This window comes from Gobio gobio, assembly GCF_949357685.1.
Source record: "Gobio gobio genome assembly, chromosome: 24".
Taxonomy (NCBI): domain Eukaryota; kingdom Metazoa; phylum Chordata; class Actinopteri; order Cypriniformes; family Gobionidae; genus Gobio; species Gobio gobio.
The window spans coordinates 9,682,257-9,705,734 of NC_137120.1; the positions used below are offsets into that span (position 1 = coordinate 9,682,257).

The following is a 23,478-nucleotide window of genomic DNA, read 5'->3' on the forward strand; positions in this document are numbered from 1 at the left end:
AAACATGAGCCCTAGCGTTGAAATAAAATAAATGTGCATTAGATACAGCCATAAGTGTCTGTTGCATCCATACCCACAATCTTCAAAATAAATATACTTAAATCAATATAATGTGCAAAAGCAAGAAGTGTCACACAATCGCAATAACCGTATAATGTGCAAAAGCAAGAAGTGTCACACGATCAGATATTTTTCAGTGTTTATTTGCAAGTAGTGCAACCCGAGAACACAGAACGGTGCAGAATGCTTCAAGGTAAAAGGTTAACGTTACATAGGCTTCATGATCTGCAGCTCCTGAACCCATCCATTTGGGTGCTCGAGCCCCTGCCCTTTTTCACAATGAATCAAAAGTGCCCCTCTCAGACAAATATCAATGATAATATCGTGGTCAATAAGACTAAATAAATGTGATTATTATAACATGACATTGATGACAATGTATACAATAGTAACGAACGGCTCAAAAGTCGGACAATTTCTGTTGAGGCGTTGCCATAACGCGTTGCTATGGGTTGCGTGCGTTTTGATTGATTGCTGATTTTCCTCTGATCGGAAGCGGCTCTCGAGCCAAATATGGTCCTTTCAGAGAGTGTGTGGCCTTACGGGAAAAAAAGTAAACCAATATTTTTTTTCATCCATAATCAGAGCTAATGTGTTAAATTACAAATCTATATATTATATATTTTAAAGTATTACACAATTCACCAATGCCCGTTTGTCATGTATATACACCAACCAATCGTGATCTTAAAGCAAGTTCAAATTCCATTGGGCATGTGTAGTGGAGCGGTAATTTTCTGTTCTTATTCATAAATCGGTTGAAAATTACATGGACAGACAAACTAACGTTTTGGGCTTTCGGTACGGTGCGCGCGTGTACCGAACGGTTATGAATGCAATCTATAACAAGCGCCCCATTTTTGTGGAATTTTTTGAAAACGATATACCCAAATGAAAATGTCTGCAGCTCTTAAACCCTATGGTCTATATTCATAAACCTGGTCTTATTTTAAACTAGACACTTGAAATATTGCTACCCAAGAGTCATAATAACTCAAAGTAATATGGGAACAGAGTAATATACATGTAAATATACATGTAAGTGACTCACGTTTTTTGTTTTCACTTAGGGAAAAAAATATTATAATTTAATGTTAAGAGCCTGAAAATAACTTAAATATAAAACTGAATGTCTAATCATGTCATGATTCAAATATGAGGATGATTCTCTCAGTAATGTAGCTTCTGTGAGCTTTTATGTCAAGAAAAGTCTAGGCGTCATTTCAAAAAGGCCATTTATTTCAGAACATTTGCTATTGTAAAGAGTAGTTTTTCATTCAAATAAATCTGTAATAAACTGCAATATACTACTAATTATAATGGATAAACAGTTACTGAAAAACTAAAGCAACTATTTACAGAGATTACAAAGTGTAAAAAACTCATTTAGCTGATGGGAAGCGTCAGTGAGAGACAGCGCTCTCCACTGCAGTTGCGCCATGGAGAACGCGCAGCCAGCGCGCAAACAGTATTCACCAAAGCCTACTTACGCAAACTGCGCAAGATAATGCCTTTTGATTGGTTACTAAGTCCATCAATCAAACCTTTGTTGGAAAGGCATTGGCTGGGCACCGAGTGCCTTTATCCAACGAAAACCATGGGCGCAATGATTGACAGCTCACCAAGCCTGTAAGGCACTTCCTCTATATGATGCATCCCAGAAGAGACTCTGATTGAAGGAGAGAGACGAGGGAGGGTTTAAAATACGTGGGAGAAGCCATTCTAGCAGGGGGAGTTTGCCAGACACGGAATAGAATCGATATTTCATTGAAAATGGACATGATTGATCACGCTAACTCAAAACTCTCTTGCAAACAACGGAGGATTTTTAGTTTTTTCCCTATTTTTTCGTTGTTTTGGATTAAAAAGTGGGATGCATTTTGAAGAATGGACTCTTACACAGAGATGTATGCGGGTGTTTATTGGATTCGTCCGATCTGATCTGAACGACAGGAGATGAAAGATGAGTAACGCTGATATTTTGCTGATGTTTACATGGACGGTCTTTTAGCGTTTCATTTAACCCTTTCCTCTCTGGTGTATTTATTGCAAAAACAAGTTCAGAACATGAATCTTGAGTGTTTTAGCTTTCAAATGATGCATAGTTTGTGATAGTTGATTGAATATTTTGTATAAAACAAAAGTAAATAAAAGTACACACCCCCCCACTTCCGTCAACCCCCCCGTCCACGAACCGGTGCGGGTTAAGAAGTTTTAACAGTCGGCTTGTTTAAAGCGCGGAACACACTTCAATCCGAGTTCCCACACGAACATATTAAGTATTCAGTCCATTTTATCACGAAATTCAAACGATAAATGCCGTTTTAATGCTCTATTATGTGACGTGACAGCTTGACGCGTATCAGTTCAACTTAAAGCGGCAGCGCGAGTGAACGCGATCATCTCTTCCTAAAGGAATTAATATCGAAAGGTATGTTGAGGATACATTACAACTTACTGAAACGTATCATATGTCGTGTAATCGCTCCATCTGGGTTTCAACCGCGGAAAGACAATTAAACAGCTTGTAAACAATGTCATGTAGAATCACATTTACCTCAGAAGTCATTCAGTGTCCACAGCTGTGAGTTCACTAGAGAGATTAACTCTTTCACTGAATACATGCACTATATTAGCCTATATATTCGTTATATTAGCCTATATATATTCATTATATACCACTTAGCCTGTTAGTGATGTCTTGTTTATTTAATGTATGTTTAAATAAACCTGTCATGAAAATTACAGCCACTAAATGATTATATTTCAACAACGAATTGGAGAAAAAATTATAATAATTAGATTTAGATATTAATGCAAAAACTGCCTTATGTGAAGCTTATGAGTGTTGATTATTATATCTAAAAATAAATAGCAAATGAATTTATGCTAATAGTTTGGGCTCTGTTGTTAATCTTTAATAGCAATATGTAAGGGCTCCCTATATAGTTTACAGCATTATCTTTAAGAAACTTTTAGTTATAACTGAATTAATTTAAGGACAGACACTTTTTTTTTTTTCATTAAACCACTGTTGAATAAAAATTAATAAAAAGCAATTTTGTAAAACTGCTGTACCGAATCCGTACCGAACCGTGACTTCAAAACCGAGGTACGTACCGAACCGTCAGTTTTGTGTACCGTTACACCCCTAATATATATATATATATATTTACATATTGCCCCTTTTTTACATTTGAGCCCCTGCCTCTGAAGAACTCTCTGCACGGCCCTGATTACCATCCTGTCACGGCCTACAGTGTTTTTTTCCACCAGGTGGCGTTGTTCCATGTTCTAGAGTGAGCGTCAGGAACAGGTGTGCTGCATTACCGGTGATTGCGCTTGAGTCAAGAGACCGCGAGTACAAAAGGAATGGCGGAGAGCAAGGAATATAAGAGAGTTAAGCTAACCTCTCAGCCAATTGGCTTTATGCACAGCTGCATTACTTCCTGAACTTCAGCCAGCTCCTTTGTTTCCTGTCTGCCATTATTGGACAAACTGATTAATCCAGGTGTGCCTGACCTCTGTAGTCACCACAACAATAATCAGACACACCTGGATTAATCAGTTTGTCCAATAATGGCAGACAGGAAACAAAGGAGCTGGCTGAAGTTCAGGAAGTAATGCAGCTGTGCATAAAGCCAATTCCTTTCAAGGGCGACGGTCTGGAGGTCGACGAGCGGGAACAGTCGCGGAAAATGGCGGCGGAAGGAAGGAAAACGAGGGGAGAAATATCAGATAGTGATAATGAACAAGAAATGGATTTTCAAGAAGTAAGATTTAAAAGGAAGAAAAAGAATAGCATGGGTGATGGATCTGATTGTGAACAAAAAAGTAATAAAACAAAGCAAACAAGAGGTGTATATGATAAAGAGGAAGAAAGACAAATCAAGGTACTAATTACTTTTGCTAAGCAGTCAGAACAACAAATTTATCCTGTTAAGCTATCGAAGGCAATTGAGAAAGAGATCGGAGTAGTAAAAGCTGTAGAGTATCTAAACAACGGAAGAATAATGATTAAATGTAAGGATGAAAAACAAAAACAAAAAATTTTGAAACTGAAATCACTGGCAGGAGGAAAATTATCATCCACAGAAATAGGTAATGGAATCAGAGGAGTTATCTCAGGAGTGCCTCTAAATGTAAGTGATGGTGATATCAAAGAAAATCTAAGTGGAGGAACAGTTGTATCTACTAGAAGATTGCAGATGTGGAAAGACAACCAAAGATGTGAGAGTATGAGTGTAATGATTCAGTTTGAAGGGAATAATCTACCTACAAGAGTGAAGCTGGGATTTGTTAGCTTCTTGGTACGAGAGTTCATACCTCCACCTTTGAGATGCTTCAAGTGCCAACGGATGGGACATACTGCACATTTTTGTAAAGGGAAAATGAGGTGTGCAAAATGTGGAGGGGAACACGAATATGGCAAGTGTGAGGATGGTGTAGGGATTAAATGCTGTAATTGTGGCGGTGGACATAGCGCAGCATACGCAGGATGTCCTGCACAACAAGAAGCCCGCGAAGCTCAAAAAATTAAAACTGTGCAAAATTTGACATATGCAGAAGCTGTGCGGAAGATAAAAGACAAAGGTAAAACTGAACCGGAGGTAAATGTGTGAGGAAATAGGATAGAATCCTGTTCCCAGAGAGAAGTAAATAAAGAGAGGAGTAAATCAGAACTGCATATCTCAGTAAACAAAATTGACTTTGTGGCCTTTATTTGTGCAGTGGTGAATGGCACCTCACAAGTGGAAAAGAAATCTGACAAGTTAAGGATTATTGTAGAATGTGCTAATAAATTTCTCAAGTTAACAGGAGTTTCAGCAGAGGAGGTGCATGGCATTCTGAAAGCGGAGGAAGGAAATGCTGCCATGGATATGACTCAGAGTAATTGTACTTAGCTGTACGATGTCTTTCCTACTACTACATTGGAATGCTAGGAGTTTAATAGCAAATGGTCAAGAATTTAAAAAACATATCTCAGAAATGGAAAAGACACCAGACATCATGTGCATTCAAGAGACGTGGCTAAGTAATTTGTTGGACTTTAAGATCAATGGGTATGTAGTAGAAAGGAAAGACAGAGTAAATAGAGGGGGCGGGTGTGCAACATTTATTAAAGAAGGTATAGGGTATAAGAGAATAAATATAAATAATTCATTAGAGTGTGTATGTATAGAAGTAATGGGGAGGTATGAAGAAATTAGAATTTCAAACTTTTATAATCCATGCAAAGAAATAAATAATAGTATTCTAGAGGATGTGTTAGGTGACTCACAGGGTAAAGTTATTATATGTGGGGATTTTAATGCACATAATGGTCTATGGGGTGGTAAGAATACAGACAATAATGGGTTAATTGTAGAAGAATTTATGGAAGAACACTCATTAGTATGTTTGAATGATGGAACAGCAACAAGAATGGATATAGGTAAAGGCAGCTTCTCGTGTTTGGATCTCACAATAACATCAGCTGCATTAGCAGGTAAGTGCAATTGGTGCGTTCAAGAGGAAAATTGGGGTAGCGATCACTGGCCTGTAGTATGTGAGATTCAGAGTGCGATACAAAAACAAAGCTACAGTCAGTGTGCAAGGTGGGGATTTAAACAGGCAAGATGGGAAGAGTTTTGTATGTTGTGTGAAGAAAATTTCAAAAACATAAAGCTAGAAGGGAATATTGATGAGAGATATAAAAGAGTAGTACATGAAATCATTCTAGCAGCGAATCTATCTATACCATTAATAAGAGGTAATGGAAAAAGAAAGAAAAATGTTCCATGGTGGTCTGAAGAATGCACAATAGCGATTAAAGAAAGGAATAAGGCATTCCGGGTTTTAAAAAGGATAATAACTCAAGATACAGTGATAGATTATCAGATAAAAAGGGCAGCTGCAAGAAGAGTAATTAAAAGTGCAAAGAGGAAAGCGTGGCAGGAGTTTTGCAACACAATTGGGAGAGAGACTGGAATGCATGTAGTGTGGAGAATGATAAGGAAAATGAATGGTATTAATATACACAAACAAGTCCCTGTAATTGAGGAAGATGGAAAGGTGGCCAGAACAGATAAAGAAAAAGCTGAAATATTGGCCAAAACATTTGCTAAAGTCCACAGTATAAACAATTTGAGTGATGAGTTTTTAAAGAGAAGGCAAGAGTTAAATAAAATGTATGAGAATGTGTGTATGAAAAAACAAGATGACTATAGTAATATGAATGATGATTTTAATATTTTTGAGCTTAAAATTGCGATTAGCACATCAAAGGATACAACACCAGGGAGAGATAGTATAAGTTATAGTATGTTAAAGAATTTACCGGACGTAGCTCTTAAAGTAATAATGGATTTGTATATAATCAGATATGGAGTGAAGGAACATTACCAAAAGAGTGGAAAAATGCAATAGTGATACCAGTAACAAAACCAGGTAAAGATGCAACAAAATCAAGTAGTTATAGGCCAATTGCTCTTACATCTACATTATGTAAAGTGATGGAAAAAATGATAGTTAGAAGATTAAATTATTTTCTTGAGAAAAATTAGATTTTAACATCAGCTCAAACTGGATTCAGGAGGAAAAGATCTACAATGGATGCCTTGATATTATTTGAAAATGAGGTTAAAAAAGCTTTATCAATGAAAGAATATCTTGTTACTGTTTTCTTTGATATTGAAAAGGCATACGACACTTTATGGAGGGAGGGACTATTAATTAAGCTAGATACAATCAGAGTGGGGGGGGGGGAGAATTCACTGTAAAAAATGAATCATGGGTCTTGTAATTTTCACTAAAAAAATTGAGGTGATAATTAAAAATAGTGTGTATATTTTCTTAAGAAAATTGTGGTTCAGTGATTTATAGAAAATATTGAGAACATTTCACTAATAAAACCAAGAGATACATTTTCCTGATTTTTTTTAAGGAAATGTAAGCAATCTTGAGCCTTCAATCGAAGAACCAAATAAACTGATAAAATTAAGGAAAATAAGGTTACCTATTTATTTTAAGAGAATTAACTCAATTATGCAGTTTTATTTAGAGACACCATTGTTAGTTCCCAGCATACTTTGCAAATGGCTGGAAAGGGAGAGTTAATATTGAAATTAAGTGTTATTTTATGTGTTTTTGAGTGAAGGGAAACATCTGTTAACGTTTAATGTTCTGTTATGTTTGACATTTGAAAGATTTTCTTTCTGTTGAAGTTTTGACCGTTACCATTGCGCAGAAGAGTAGATCTTATGGTTAGGTTGTGGATAACTGCATGTACCAATATTATAAAGCATGTTGCTTTGGTCAATGAGCAATAACTTTGCTAATGCCAGTGCAGTAACAAGTTTGTTTCTGCTTGTGCTGTGCTAGCAGCATACAGTCCATTAATTGTATAACGTAAGTCAAATAGAAACAGGTCATTTCCATTCCCTCTAATTTATACTTTTTTTTTTAAAGTCAACTTAAAATTAATAAGCACATGTCACTAAAAATATTTAATTTATTGTTTCGTAGAATAAATAATTTAGGAAATTTTACATGATTAATTCAGGTAGATTCAATTAAAGAAACCAAGCCAAAACTTCTCAAAAATATTATGTGTAATATTGTTACCATTATTTATTTAAGCAAATAGCACATAACATTTTTTACAGTGTATAACTGGATATTGGATTTCTTGTTTAAACGGACATTTCAGGTAAGAATAGGGGAAGAAATGTCAACATTGCAAGATATTCTGAATGGGACTCCACAAGGGAGTGTAATCAGTCCCATATTGTTTAATATAATGATTAACGATATTTTTGAAAGAGTGAAACCAAGTATAGGGAAAGCACTATATGCAGATGATGGTGCAGTTTGGAAAAGAGGTAGGAACTTAAGGTATGTAGTCAAAGGAATCAGGCACGTGCAGGGGGGGGGGGGGGGGGGGGGGGGGGCTTTGGGTGCTTGAGCCCCTGCCCTTTTTCAAAATGAATCAAAAAGTGCCCCTCTCAGACAAATATCAATGATAATATCGTGGTCAATAAAACTAAATAAATGTGATTATTATAACATGACAATGTATACAATAGTAACGAACGGCTCAAAAGTCGGACAATTTCTGTTGAGGCGTTGCCATAACGCGTTGCTGTGGGTCGCGTGCGTTTTGATTGACTGCTGATTTTCCTCTGTTCGGAAGCGGCTCTCGAGCCAAATTTGGTCCTTTCAGAGAGTGTGTGACCTTACGGGAAGAAAAGTGAACCAATATTTTTTTTATATCCATAATCAGAGCTAATGTGTAGATTTAATTACAAAGCTATATATTAGCTTTATATTTTAAAGTATTACACAATTCACCAATGCCCGTTTGTCATGTATATACACCAACCAATCGTGATCTGGCAAAGCAAGTTCAAATTCCATTGGGCGATGTGAAGCGGTAATTTTCTGTTCTTATTCATAAATCGGTTGAAAATTACATGGACAGACGAACTAACGTTTGTGGAACAATTTCCTGCGGTTTGGCTCATTTTATAAATTGCATCACTGACACTGACAAAATGGATTTTAACTGACAACAAACAAATCCCTGCACAAAACCACAGCAGCAAAATTCGTATTGATGGTAAGTAGTGTTAAATTCACTTTTATGTATATTGATACACCGTTTACTATTTCATGAAACTATCAAAGTTAACAAAACCCAAGTGACTGGTGAAATGGTTACGTGAAAGGACTTTATTATACTATTTTTGAATATTATGCAGCATTATGAAATAAGTCTCTTATGTTCATCAAGCCTACATTTATTTGATAAAAAACAGCAATATTGCGAAATATATTAAAATAATGGTTTTCTATTTTAAAATAATTTAAAATATAATTTATTCCTGTGATCATAGCTGTATTTTCAGCATCATTACTCTCTCATTACTCATTACTACACTCTTCAGTGTCACATGATCATTCAGAAATCATTCTAATATGAGGATTTAATGTCAATGATGGAAACTGTGATACTCTTTTCAAGATTCTTTGATTAATAAAAAGTTAAAAAGAACATAATGTAATAATTTTTCACAATATTAGGATACTGTTTTTTCTGTATTTTTGATTAAATAAATGCAGGCTTGATGAGCATAAGGATATATATATATATATATATATATATATATATATATATATATATATATATATATATATATATATATATATATATATATATATATATATATATATGTATGTATGTATATATGTGTGTATATATATATATGTGTGTGTGCATATATATATATATATATATATATACCGTATGTGTGTGTGCATATATATATATATATATATTTACATATTGCCCCTTTTTTACATTTGAGCCCCTGCCCCTGATGAACTCTCTGCACGGCCCTGAAAGGAATACAAGAATCAATAAACGAAGTTGAAAGGTGGTCAGTGGAGTGGGGACTAAAGTTTTCAGTATTAAAAACCCAATATTTGATTTTTACAAGGAAAAGGAAAGTGGAACAAGTGAAGTTGAAATTATATGATCAGATATTAGAGAGAGTGACATAATTTAAATACCTTGGGTTAATATTTGATGACAAATTAACATGGAATAAACATATTAGGAAAGTTGAGAACAAATGTAAAGGAATCATAAATTGCATGCGAGCTATAGCCAAATATGAATGGGGAGCAAGGAAAAGTGCACTATTAAATGTGTATCAAGCCTTAATACGGTCTAGTTTAGATTATGGGTGTGCAGTATATGGTGATGCAGCAAAGTCAGAGCTAAAGAGGTTGGACAGTGTACAAGCTAGGGCACTTAGAATTTGCTGTGGAGCAATAAGATCAACACCTTTAGATGCCATCAGGGTTGAAATGGGGGAGATGCCACTAGACTTAAGAAGGAAAAAGTTTACAATGATGTACTGGGTTAATTTATAGGGTTGTACAAAGAGTCATCGTACACGAGAAATTTTAAATGATTGTTGGGAATATAAAAAGGATAACGGAAATAGTTTTGGGTGGAAGCATAAACAATGGGTTAAGGAATGCGGTATGGAAAATATAGATATTTGTCCTAATATGCCATTAAAAGGGGTAGCGGTTTGGAATATTCCCGAACCTAATGTTGAGATGAGATTGCTGGAGGATCGAGAGAAGGCAGAAGGAAAATATTGTAACAGATATGAAATTAATGTTTTTATTAGAGAACGTTTTTTCTCTTGTATACAGATCTATACTGATGGTTCTAAAGATCCAGGAGAACAAAAAGTAGGAGTAGGAGTGTATATTCCAAAATTTGAGAAAAAAATAAGTTTGAGATTGAGTGACAAATTATCTGTATATTCAGCAGAATTAACTGCTATAATAATAGGATTGCAGTGGCTAGAGCAAACTAAGCCAAATCTGGTGCCGACTGTAATTTGCTCAGACTCTGCATCAGCACTTAAAAGTATAATTTCAACAAAAACCGATAGAGATGACCTGCTACTAGAAATGTACACATTATTATATAGGCTGAATATTGAGGGTATAATTGTATACTTTTGTTGGGTGCCGGCACATATTGGGATTGTAGGAAACGAAATAGCGGATAAATTAGCAAAAGAAGCGTTAAAAAAAGACTTGATAGAAGTAAAGATACTTTTAGGAAGAAATGAAGTTAGATCAATAATTAATAGAGAAATAATAGGAAAGTGGCAACAAAGATGGGAAAGTAGCAGTACAGGTAGGTGGTACTATAGTATTGTAAAATCTAGCGGAAAAAGAATTGTATTATGGAAGGCATAGAAAGGAAGAGGTAATGATTTCTAGACTAAGGATGGGTCATACAGGATTAAATTCAACTCTGGCATTAATGGGAAAGCATGGGAATGGTATGTGTGATGAATGTGGTGTTGTTGAAACCGTAGAACATGTGTTTTTAAAATGTAGTAAATATGAAGAACAGCGTAGAGACCTTTTTATTAATATAAAGAACAGACCAGTGGGCATTATGGATATATTGGGAAAGGCTTTGAGTAATAGTCAGATGATTAAGGAAGTAATAACTTTTTTAGAGGTTACAGGACTAGATCACCGGATTTAGACTATAAGAGGAGAAAGTATAGATCTGATCATCTTGGAGGTGAAGAGCTTAATGTGTAAGCTGGAGGAGCTGAACACGCAGCGCCAGCTGAAAGTGGGCTCTGACCCTAAGGGATGTGTGTTTTTTTTTTCTTTTCGCAAATCAGATCCATCAACCATATGTACTAAGTAAACAGTAGGTGGCGGTAATACTCCTAAGGAGTCAACGGCCATGGAACAAAAAGAAGAAGAAGAAGAAGAAGGAATATAAGATCAATATTTCAAAGTGGATTTAGAAAAGGTAGGGGAACAATGGATCCGATAGTATGTCTAGAATCAGGTGAGGAAGGCACAAGTGAATAAAGATAGTGGTAGCAGTGTTTCTTGATGTGGAAAAAGCGTATGATTTATTATGGAAAGAGGGATTATTGATTAAAATGAAAAGATTAGGAATATCAGGAAACATTTTTAGATGGGTGAAGGAATTTTTATATGAACGCTCAATAGAGGTGAGAGTGGGAAAAACCTTGTCAGCAAGCTTTTTGGTGGATAATGGAACGCCACAAGGGAGTGTTATAAGTCCTTTATTGTTTTCAATAATGATTGATGATGTGTATAATAATATTGGGCAAGGTATAGGGAGATCTCTATTTGCAGATGATGGGGCACTGTGGAAAAGAGGTAGGAATGTTGAATATGTTGTGAAACAGATGCAGGAAACAATTAAAAGAGTGGAGCAATGGTCCTGGGAATGGGGATTTAAATTTTCGGTGGAAAAAACAAAAACACTTTTCTTTACAAGGAAGAAAATTGGAGTAGAGGTCCAACTGTATTTATATGGCAAGAAGCTGGAAAGGATGGAATCATTCAAATTTTTAGGTGTGTAGTTTGATGCTAGGCTCACATGGAATGTAAATATTAACAGTATTGTAAATAAGTGTAAAAAGGTATTGAATGTGATGAGATGTTTAGTGGGAACAGAGTGGTGAGCTGATAGATCTGCTTTGAAAACTATATATATAGGTTTAATAAGATCTGTTCTGGATTATGGTTGTGTGGTGTATGGGTCAGCAACTAAAACCTTGTTGAAAAAATTGGATGTAATTCAAGCACAAGCCTTAAGGATATGTAGTGGGGCTTTTAAAACAACATCTGTGGCTGCATTACAGGTTGAAATGGGGGAAATGCCATTGGAGTTAAGGAGACAGCAAATCATGACAACATACTGGGTTAATTTACAAGGACATAATAACCATCCTGCAATAAGTGCAATTGAGCCGTGCTGGGAACATGAAAAAAGGCAAACAAAGAGCTTTGGTTGGGTTGTTAGAAAGAAGCCAGGTGAAATGGGTATACTAGATAGGAGTTACTCTCCAACTGTAGTTCTGCCAGCTATACCACCTTGGTTATTGCCACAGCCAGAGATAGATCTAAGCCTCCTTGAATTGATGAGAGATGTAAATGAGGGAAATTACAAAAACATTTTTAATGCATACATCAGAAGAAATTACTATGGGTATTTACAAATCTATACAGATGGTTCTAAAGACCCTATGACAGGTAGAACAGCAGCAGCAGTAATAATCCCTGATTTTAATGTGGTATGTGGAAAGAGACTCACAAATGATATATCTGTCTTTGCATGTGAAATGATGGCCATTGTTATTGCATTGCAATGGGTAGAGGAGGTCAGGCCAGAGAGAGTGGTCATTGCATCAGATTCATGTGCAGTATTAATGAGTTTAACATTTTGCAACTCCAGAAGAAGAGAGGATTTATTGTATGAAATACTACAATCATTATTTAGAATTCGACAAATGCACTTGTATGTTAGTTTTGTGTAGGTCTCTGCACATGTGGGGGTTGATGGGAATGAATAAAATGAATAAAGTAGCAAAATGTGCATTAAAGAATGGGGATAAAAACATAAATGTAAAAATTAGTAAGTCAGAAGCTAAAGTGCTGATTAAAGGACAAATAAAAAACATGTGGCAAAATCAATGGAACAAAGAAAGTAAAGGAAGATATCTGTTCAAAAATAATCCTTTAGTTGGGAGTACAGGGTATGGAGGAAGAAATAGAAAAGAGGAGAGTGTTATTACAAGAATAAGGAATGGGCATACTGGGTTAAACAGTTCTCTCTACGTGATTGGAAAACATATTGATGGGAAGTGTGAATATTGTGGTGAGCAAGAAACAGTAGATCATGTTTTATTTCATTGTCTGAAGTATGAATCAGAGAGAGAAGTTTTAAAGCATGCATTAAGAGAAAATGGAGAGGAAAATATCAGTAATATTCTTAAAACATCTGCAGGTGATAATGGTTGGAAATTTTTTTCTAGAGTATTTAGGATCAACAAGATTAATGAATAGAATTTGAGTTATAATTTTATTTATATTTATATAGGTTTGTTTATTTGTTATTATTTTATTTATCAGTTTTTGTTTGTTTGTTTTTAATCTAATTTAAAATTATTCTCTTTGTCCTTATAATTTGGGTATTTATATAGATCTTTAGTCCATACTCCAGATCAGTGGGTGGCGGTAATGCACCTGAAAGTTGTTTGCCAACCGCCAATAAAAATTAAGGAAGAAGAAGAAGAAGGAATGGCGGAGTTGGACTATGGGGCGTTCATCTTTTCCTCTTCAGTTCCAGATTGTTTTTCTTTATTTTTACTGAGTTATTGTACTATTACTTTGACTTATTTTCTATTAAATGTTTATTTGTTAAATTGAGTTCCATGTGTGGCCTCCCCTTGTCTTATGTTGCTTCACCTTGAGCCAGGTGGACGTAACACATCCAAATAGTGCTTCATTCTGGCATTCGACTGGCCGCTAGAGACAGACTCCAGAAGGAAGCATAATCTCATTGAGCCCCATGTTAAAATGCCCAACTTTACAGCAGAAAAAAAAAACATATCTATATAGGTCTATATATCTAATTTTGCCCTTAATGACACCTGTCTGGGGGGTGATTTTTTTATAACTTATTCGTTAACATTATAAAGCCTTAAAGTTCTGCACAATGAAGGGCGTGGCCACTTTGAGTAACAGTGGATAGCTGTTTGTCTGCTGTCTGTTAGTCATCACGTCACCTCAGCTCCGCCTCTTTGCTCATTATCTGGGAGTTACGCGTGATGACGTGCTGCCAAGATGGCGATGGCCAGTGCTGGATTCCAGTTGGTTTTTATTATGCCCTTCACTCGCTAACTTCCCTCCGTCTCGTTCACTCGGATGTGCGTCATTGCTTACGTTGAATGAGTGCCCACTACTGGCTGAACCTTTGCAATGGACTGAACTGGAACGTCCTAAACCCTTGATCACTTGGAATCCACTATGGAGTTTATGGAGTTAATTTATTATAATTATTTTCCCTTACGAAATTGTTTAATGCAGCATTTGGGTTGTATTTGGGTTGTTTTAAATGTTTTAAACAATAATAATTAGAATATCATAGAGTTGTTTGTGGTGGGGTAAATTAAACGTGATCTCGTTGCAGTGTGGTATATGAAGCTGCCTACATATGAAATAGACTCGGCCAAAATCGAGGGAGTGACGGTCTGTCCATATAAACTTCCCTTGTCCACTTCACGAAGTGGAACGCACTTCAAAATAGCGGCGGAGTTCCCTTGAGGGGAAGTGCTAAGGAAAGTTTCTAAAAGTTGAGTGGAACGCAGCCCAGCTCGACCCTACTTTACGCTTCAAAACTGCTCTTCAGAATCCCATGGGTGACGTAGCACACTACGTCCATATTTTTTTACAGTCTATGCTTTTAACTTTTACCACTGCACATCCATAAGAAGCCTTATAATCAGTTGCCAACTAGATATATTAGTAATTTTCTACAGAAGCCAGCACAGATGCATTGCCCAACTTTAATGCATTTTGCCATCATAATCATATTTACCCAAAATAGTTATATTTGTTTTATCTTTTTAGTCCTTTCCACATATAGCTTTACTGTCACTGTTTACTTTAACAGTCACTATAATAGCTGATGCTAGTGTGTCCCATGGTACATTTTATAGGCTAAAGATAGTAGCTGGTATTTCATGAATACATAAAGCATACTGTACTACTAGAGTACACTATACTGGTGTCATAAATCAATCACCTTTCCATAAAAATGTTAAAGGTTAAAGTTTAGTGCATCTCACATTTCAGAACATAAAGACACACGATAACTCAAATCAAATGAAAATTAAGCAGTTCAGTCATTCCTAATAACATACTATAAAAATAATTTAGTGGTAAATAAACTCACATTCGAGCCATTGTGAGAGATTCAAATCGGTTTTAATAGCACTTATCGGATGAAAGTCCATTTTACAGACTTGTGTAGAAAGTGAAACCATTTTTTTCAGCACAATAAACCCTGCTTATATAAACTGATCATTTATAATAAATAATAGCTTATAAAAACATTAGTGTTAGTAAAAGGCAAACATCCATGTCCTGTACGTATTGATTTACATCACAGTAAGATAATTAGTACAGTAAGGCTTTTGTGAGAGTTTGGTATATAACTAGCCTGGTTAAAACCAGACCATTCTCAGTAGTAAAGAGCAAATCTAAATTTGCCGGAAGTTGTCTGGGTTTTCCCAGGCTAGTATATAACAGTATTTTAGCTGTTACACTTAATGGCTTTTCTGAAAACATTGACATCACAATAGGCATTTATCTGTTAGTATCAAAATAATCCTGCAACACTAAAAAAAAGTGCAATTGGTGGAAAACACTCTATGTGGGAAAACACTCTATGTGGGAAAACACTCTATGTGGTAAAACACTTAATGGCATTAAAGTATACATGATTTTTACATAAAACAATATAGTTCTTTTAGTAAACTCTTGTCTGAATGTCTCCATGAATAAGGCAGTAGAAGCCATTGGCCATGCACAGTACTGAAGTGAAGCTTACAGTAGGACAATGCAGCATCTCAAAACAGATCACAGATTTTTTTTCCCTCACAATTTTAAGCAATATAGATATAAATATATAAATAATATGATATAGACATGAAGACTATAAAACCATGCAAACACACAGTTGTGGAAATTGTACATTTATCCTTACACACACATTCAACACATGAATAAATTAGATTTCACACTGCTTCAAGCTGGTTCAAACTAATTTGGTGCTGGTGTAGCTGGTGGACTAGAAAAGCCATGCTGTTCATGAACCAGAATGCTATTTTTAAAGTGCTTGACCAACGAAGAGGCATGCAGTTATGGGTGTGTTCAGTTCTAGCAGTTGTTTTTTTGATCCAGACCAAAAAAGAAAATGATGCACACAAGTTGTGTCCCAATTCAGATGCTGCATCCTTCTAAGTCCGCAAAGTTTGAACCAAGCTTTATTAAATTGGACAGTTTAGCCTACTGTAACACTCGGGTTCAAGGAAGATGACGAACACAATTTTAAAGGGGTCATGAATTGAGAAATCAACTTTCCTTGAGCTTTTTATATATAAAAGGTCATGGTAATATATAAGAATATCCTGTAAGTTTCACTGAAAACTTCCTCGTTAGTCAAAGAAAAGCTTTTATAGACACCAGGCCCAGCAAACGACCAATCTCAGAATATGTCGACCCTTGACGTCATTGTGTGGTGAAGCACCTCCTCAACAGAAGAAGAACAACGCCTGATTCTGTAGCCCCGCCCACCGATTCGCACACGTAACATAGGCCTAGTGTTAATGTCCAGTTATCTAAAGAAGAGCAGGGTTTGGTTTTCTCCGTTTCTGTTTGAATATATGGGAATCTTCAGACTGCTTGACAGTATGACAAACAACTTGCTATTAACCGCAAGCTCGTATCTGGTTTCTTTAGGGATTCCTTGGGAGTGAGCCAACAGGAAGAAGTCATTTCATTAATTCCCAGAAGAGTGGAGGCTAGGATTGTGGCCTTAAAGAGACAGAGCTACAAAGCAATAAACATGCCATTGAGGATTATAAAATATTGTGCAGTGCCTGGGCTCAACAGTAATGCAACATGTAAGTAAGTGTGTTCATTCTAATGCCTTATCTGAAATGTGATGATTCATGTAGTCAGGTGTTCTTTGTCTGTGTGTCAGTAAATCAAACCTGGGACTAAACATCAACTTGTGTTGTTTTTTCTTAGTAAGATGAAAATAATCTGTTATTTAACAGTGATTAAATTCTATAAAGAAAGTGATCAAAGAAAGCTCCCTTTGCAATCGTTTGAGCAGCGCGCGCTGAACCCGTCAATCAAACAGTGAGTAAAGTGATAATCAAATTCAACTCCTCTAGTATCTCTGGTAGCACTTTACAATCAAAACAGTTTTAGAGATAGTCACAAACCCCCAAAGTTATAAATCCACTGTTGTTTATATGCGAAAGACGTAGTTTATTATAGTCATATACGTACAGTTTCAATTAATCCAACAAATCTCTTAACTATATCACGTTCTCAAATGACTCGTCCAAAGATTCAGTCTTTCTAAAAAATAAAAAAAAAACACTACTCTCCGACTTTGCTTTTTGATTGGTCAGATGGGCCAGTCTATTTTTACAGCCCTTACTTCATTGTAGTGCTTTGCTGGCATACCATGGGTGCAGCAGCGCAATGATATTACGCAGAGCCTAAATATAAAAATAGTACGCCCATGGTACAGCAGCAAAGTTCCTTGATTATTACGCAGGAATGAGAGCAGGGGCTCGGGAAGATGGTTTAGGTTGGGGGTGCTGTTTTTTTTTTTGGGGGGGGGGGGGCACATTTGAATAAAAACAATATTGAATCTATAAAACACTAGGCACAACAAGCATATCGGTGAGAACACTCATTTAAACAGCATTCACAATGGGACATTTGACTGACATTGTTGATCCTTCTTGCAATCGTAATGCAATGGACTATGGCCTACATTAAACCTTTAAATAAAATACTGTCCTATACAATAAAAGAGCCTGTACAGCGACAGGAAATCAAATTAACGCAAAAAACCTGCCTACCTTACCAGAGCATGTGAGTGAAGCGGAGTGGAGCTCCTATCATGAACCGCTCACCGGTAAAACAACGCTCAAATCCTGCTCCCACATGAAATTTCTCTGTACTGTAGCCTACTATACTATAGTCATTAAAACACGTATTTAGTTTTATATGTTAAAATAGAATAATGTTAGCCTATTTTTAAATGTCATTTACGTTGATTATGAAAAGTGTACAGGACACATAAGATGCGAAATATGTCAGAAGACATGGGGGTCAGAAAGGATTTTGACCACTTCATTTGTTGAAAGCCTTTCTTTAATGTGAATTTCGTTTTATATAAAATCTATCTTAATCAACGTTTTATCAACCAATTGCCTTGATTTAATAAATAATAAGCAAATATAACAGACAACGACATGGATGCGGTGGCGCCACATGAACAACGACTTAAATGAACAACTAGGCCTACTAGAAAGAAAAAAAAACATTATTGGGGGCAGCGCTATAGCTATTTATTTCAGATAGGCCTATATTTGAATCAGTATATGTCACAAAGGGCATTTCGGGTTGAGCGCGAAATCTTCAGAAAGGTGCTCTCCAGGAAATATTACCGCTCTACGCATTCTCTATACGCACACTGCATGATGGTCACCATATGACCTCATGTAAAAACATAATTCAACATAAAAATAATACTTTTAATGGGACACTTAAAGTGTTTATTACAAATAAATTACGAAATGCTAAAAATGAATAAATGTAAATGAAAAAACATTTGCATTGCAATTACAATCCTGTGAAACCACTTCCTGCGCCCCTGAATGAGAGTATAGTTCCTAGCCATATCGGTCTAGAAAGTTGCAACTTTTCATTTTCTGTCGGTCTTAATACACTACAGAAGAGTCAAGTTTTAAATAGGAAAAATCTTGAAACTTGATGCTAACGGTCTAATCCATTTCAATGATCTATGCTATACTATGCTAAAAGTGCTACTGCCAGACCTGGAGATCGGCTTAATGGATTTGAAAATGGTAAAACTCAACTGTTTAACTCTAGGGGAGTTGGAAAATATATTTTCAAAAATAGTGGCGTGTTCCTTTAAGGGATGCTATGCGAAGGGCGCTTGAGGGTTAAGTTGGCAATTATCCAACTATGTGTTGTATAAAGTCCGATAACAGATGCTCGACACCTATATATCAGTACATTTGCATCACATAGGGTGAAAGTAACCTAAAATAACCAACCATAGCCTGCACAACAATCATTTCCATTCCTGGAGTCAAACAAAAGACTTTGTTTGGTAAGACGTAGGCATGTTTGGTAAATGCTAAAATAATGATACATAATGTTCTGCAAAAGGTAGCCTATGTGAACTGTATTTACCCTCCACTATATCACTGTTTATATTCAATTTGGTGTTCTTGAGATACAAGATACGTTTAAGGCTAGTAGAGAATTTTATTGAGGGTCTTAGCACAGGTGGGAAAACAGTCACTTCATTCTTTACTCATCTTCTGTCTTCATCTTTCTTCCCTTGTCTGTTTTTGTACATTCACCACACTCTCTCATGTGAATCATGTGAAATAAGAGAAATTTGCCCTAAAACAATTAACCCTATAATGGAAAAGAAGAACCAAATGAATAGGGAAATACATTGAAGCTCTGTGATGCTATATTAGGAGGAGGTTCATAATTTACTGGGAGACCTTCTTTACATATCAAATTAATGTCAATCTTTTGAGCTACACCAGTATATGTACATTCCGTATTTTCAACAAAAGTACACTCAATCACATTAAAGCCCTTGCCCACAATTAGCCCATTTTTTCGTGCTCTACAAATGTCAACAGTAATCTCTCCAGTTGCTTTTATGAAGGTGTTTGTTCTTTTGCAACCGTCCTCATTATTGATGCGTCTATTTTGGATCTCAATGGTACAATTGTCTGCATACATGTCTGGTAGAGCCAGATGTTTGTTTAGGAAATCCTCAAAAGTTTGACTGTAAGTGGACGATGATGCACACATAACCAGCAGCAGAATCACAGTTGAACGATGGATCTTCATGACCTGGTGAACAATACATATATCAAAACACTGTCTGATATTTGACCATTCAGTCACACAAATATAAAGTGAAAATAAATTAGAGTTGACAAACCTCACTGTTTCAGCCCAGCCTCCTTTTGTCTTTAGGCTGAAACGTTTAAAAGCAAGTAAAATCACAAACCCCAGAAAATCTAATCTACCCCAGAGAATATGTTGCTTTTTATGATGGACCAAATTTTTACAAATGTTTCCCCTTGGAATTAAACATCAACTTATGTACATGTTATAAAAATATCAAATGAGTGAACTTGAGTGAACTGATACTCACAGGTTGCAGTCTATAGTCTAGGATTGTACAGTGGCCTGTATTACGATGCACCGAAGACCAAGTGAATGCAGTCCGCCAAAATGTCCCACTTCACTCAGACTTTGATCCTCAATCTATAAATTCTTGAGCACTTGCAAATCAAAATGTGACGTTTGCACCGAACAGCCAATCGCGTAACGCGTGAAGAGTCTTATATAGACATAGACATATACTTCTCTGCTGAAGATTAAAGAGATAATAACCAAACGGTAGAAATAATTTAAATATATCAGCAACAGGGAACACTTTTAGTCAAAGCTTCAGAGAACTGCTGGATGAAATTAATATTGGCTCATAAAAAGGTTAAAAGAGAAACACGTATTTGTGACTTTTGGGGGTTTGTGACTATCTCTAAAACTGTTTTGACTGTAAAGTGCTACCAGAGATACTAGAGGAGTTGAATTTGATTATCACTTTACTCACGGCTGATATTTCCAATATCTATAAAACATTATCCTGAACATAATCTTACCTTGAGCAAGTTTGGTGTGTAGTTTATATGATTATAAATGTCTAACTTTATAGAACAGAATATCCAGGTTGGCTCAATCTAAACCATATAATCGCTAAATCCTGCTTTTTCACTATAGCTAATTATTACATTTAATTTTAATCTTTTTTACTTGTTTCAGTATTTGTGAATTTCTGTAATGCCATGGCATGATGTCATGATCTCTTTTAGTCTTTTTATGGCACTATTCTCTATTGCAAAGTCACATTATCTTCTTGAGTATTGTTTGAGATAGTCTTGTACTGGAGATAATTATGTTTTGTAATATATTATGACTTCCCCTCACAACATAACACATTGGACAGTTAAGAAATTGCATAAAAGGAAGCAATGTATTCTGCTTATTAGTTCAGTTTAATATAACAGTGACATTTTACAAATAAGGTTTAATGAGTTAAAATGAGTTAACTACTTTAGCATGAACTAAGAATGAACAATACAGCATTTATTAATCTTAGTTCATGTTAATTTCAACATATACTAACACTATTAAAATCAAAAGTTGTGTTGGTTAACGTTAGTTCGTTCACTGTGAGCTAACATGAACAAACAATGAACGACTGTTTTTTTATTAACTAACATTATCTAAGATGAATAAATACTGTAACAAATGTATTGCTCATCAGTTCATGTTAGTTAATACATAAACTATGTTAACAAACCTTATTATAAAGTGTTACCAATCTAACAAAAAAATCAACAAAAAAAATGTTATACATTAACATTAAAAAGGTTTATTTGATACACTTTTCCAAAATTAGATAAAGTGGACGTGTCTCAATTGCAGAGAAGCAAGAAGCACTAAACTGGACATTCCCTTAAAGATACACACACGTGCGCACACACACACACACACACACACACACACACACACACACACACACACACACACACACACACACACACACACACAATAATATATCAGTATTATAGTTTCATCCTTTGAGGTTTTGTGTGATTAGCATGTTCAGTCATCCTGAACACTTCACAGTTGGACATTTCACTAAGAGAACTTTGCATTATGGAAGATACACAAAAGATGATAAGAGACACAATACAGTCTTAGTTCACCACACAAGAAACACTCACACAGTTGTGAGATTAATAAAGGGAAAGTCTAAGAAGAAAACTGTCAACTGGGAGAGTTGTTCAGGCTGACAGCTCATGCTAATCTCACATAACACTTAACTTAGTTTTTAGAAAAGACCAATGATCTTTTGATATTAAACGTTTTTGCCTCTTTCTTTCTTTGCATTAGAAGATCACAGGGAGACCTGCTAAAAATGAACTAATAAAGTTTACATATTTTTAAGTATAGCCTACTTTTTGTAGCATGTAAGTGTACTAACATCAACATACTACTAAACTTGTACTTGTACTGTTTCAATACTACTTGGGACTACATTCAAACTAAGTTTTGTCATCCTGGCATGTGTGGAAAGTGTTAAACCATTTGTGTTACAACTAACCCCGTGTTAGGTTGTGCCACGCGCTCCCCTACATAAAAAGTAGACTGAAATTTAAAAAAAAAAATTGTTTAAAAGAAGTACACTAATAGCGCACCTGATTAAACTTCTGTTTCGTAAGAGTCTCATCGTCATCATCTTTCCTTCTTCTGCTTTTCACTGCTCCCTAAAAGCAGTTTTCCATTGGTTAACAGGTGATAACAGGGTCTGTTCTGAACACTTAGCTCTCATGGGATGGATTTAAGACTGAAGCACATCTCACATGAAATACAGTGAGCACACTAACAGAGACTTGCACAAAGAAGAGCACAGCACTGAAATATATAGCATTGTTAAGAATACATTAAAGAAATGTAGTTACAACAAGGAGCAGCTTGTTACTTATAAACAGGTTTCTGATACTTGGAAGTCGAGTTAATGAAAAATATATCTTACTATAGTTCCCGCCAACCATCCCTTCACTAATACAACACACGTGAAGTTTAAATGTCATGTGACATGAACAGGTGACCTTCACAAACTCTACTGGTGCACACCGCCATCTAGTGGTTGAATAATCATTACATTTGTCTCTGTTCACTGTTGTCTGTCAGTATCACTGGAGATTTTATTGCAAACCTCACGTGACCTTTAAACACTGGACAGTGCAAACATGACCGTGGCCAATTTCATCACATTAATTTGCCACTAGTTATATAGGTAGATTTGCAAAAAGAAAAACAATGGTGTTTCAAAGTCCATTTTCTACCACACCAGAGCTCATTTTATTCAGTTTTTTTCACATTGAAGTGTTACTAGCATGTGAATCGTCTATTCTCACCGTTCACAGTCAATGTAAGAGCGTGGGTAAGGTCTTAATGGTCTAATGATTTGACACACAAAGATATAATAAATGTAGAATGATGTAGAACATGGTAAAATAAAATGCACATTTCCACAGTGGTGTGAGGTACCGTTTGAGGGTGAGCCCCTGTTTACTAATCTACATTTATCTGTAAAATATCATATGAACTAATGTTATGAAGTATAAA

The 23,478-nt window shown here is 35.7% G+C and overlaps 1 protein-coding gene across 4 annotated transcripts in view; it reads right to left on the reverse strand.

The window, feature by feature from the left end:
* LOC307120270 (uncharacterized protein) overlaps positions 1-23,478 on the reverse strand; it is a 911,732-nt gene that overhangs the window by 649,695 nt on the left and 238,559 nt on the right. The gene's annotated exons all lie outside the window — the stretch shown is intronic.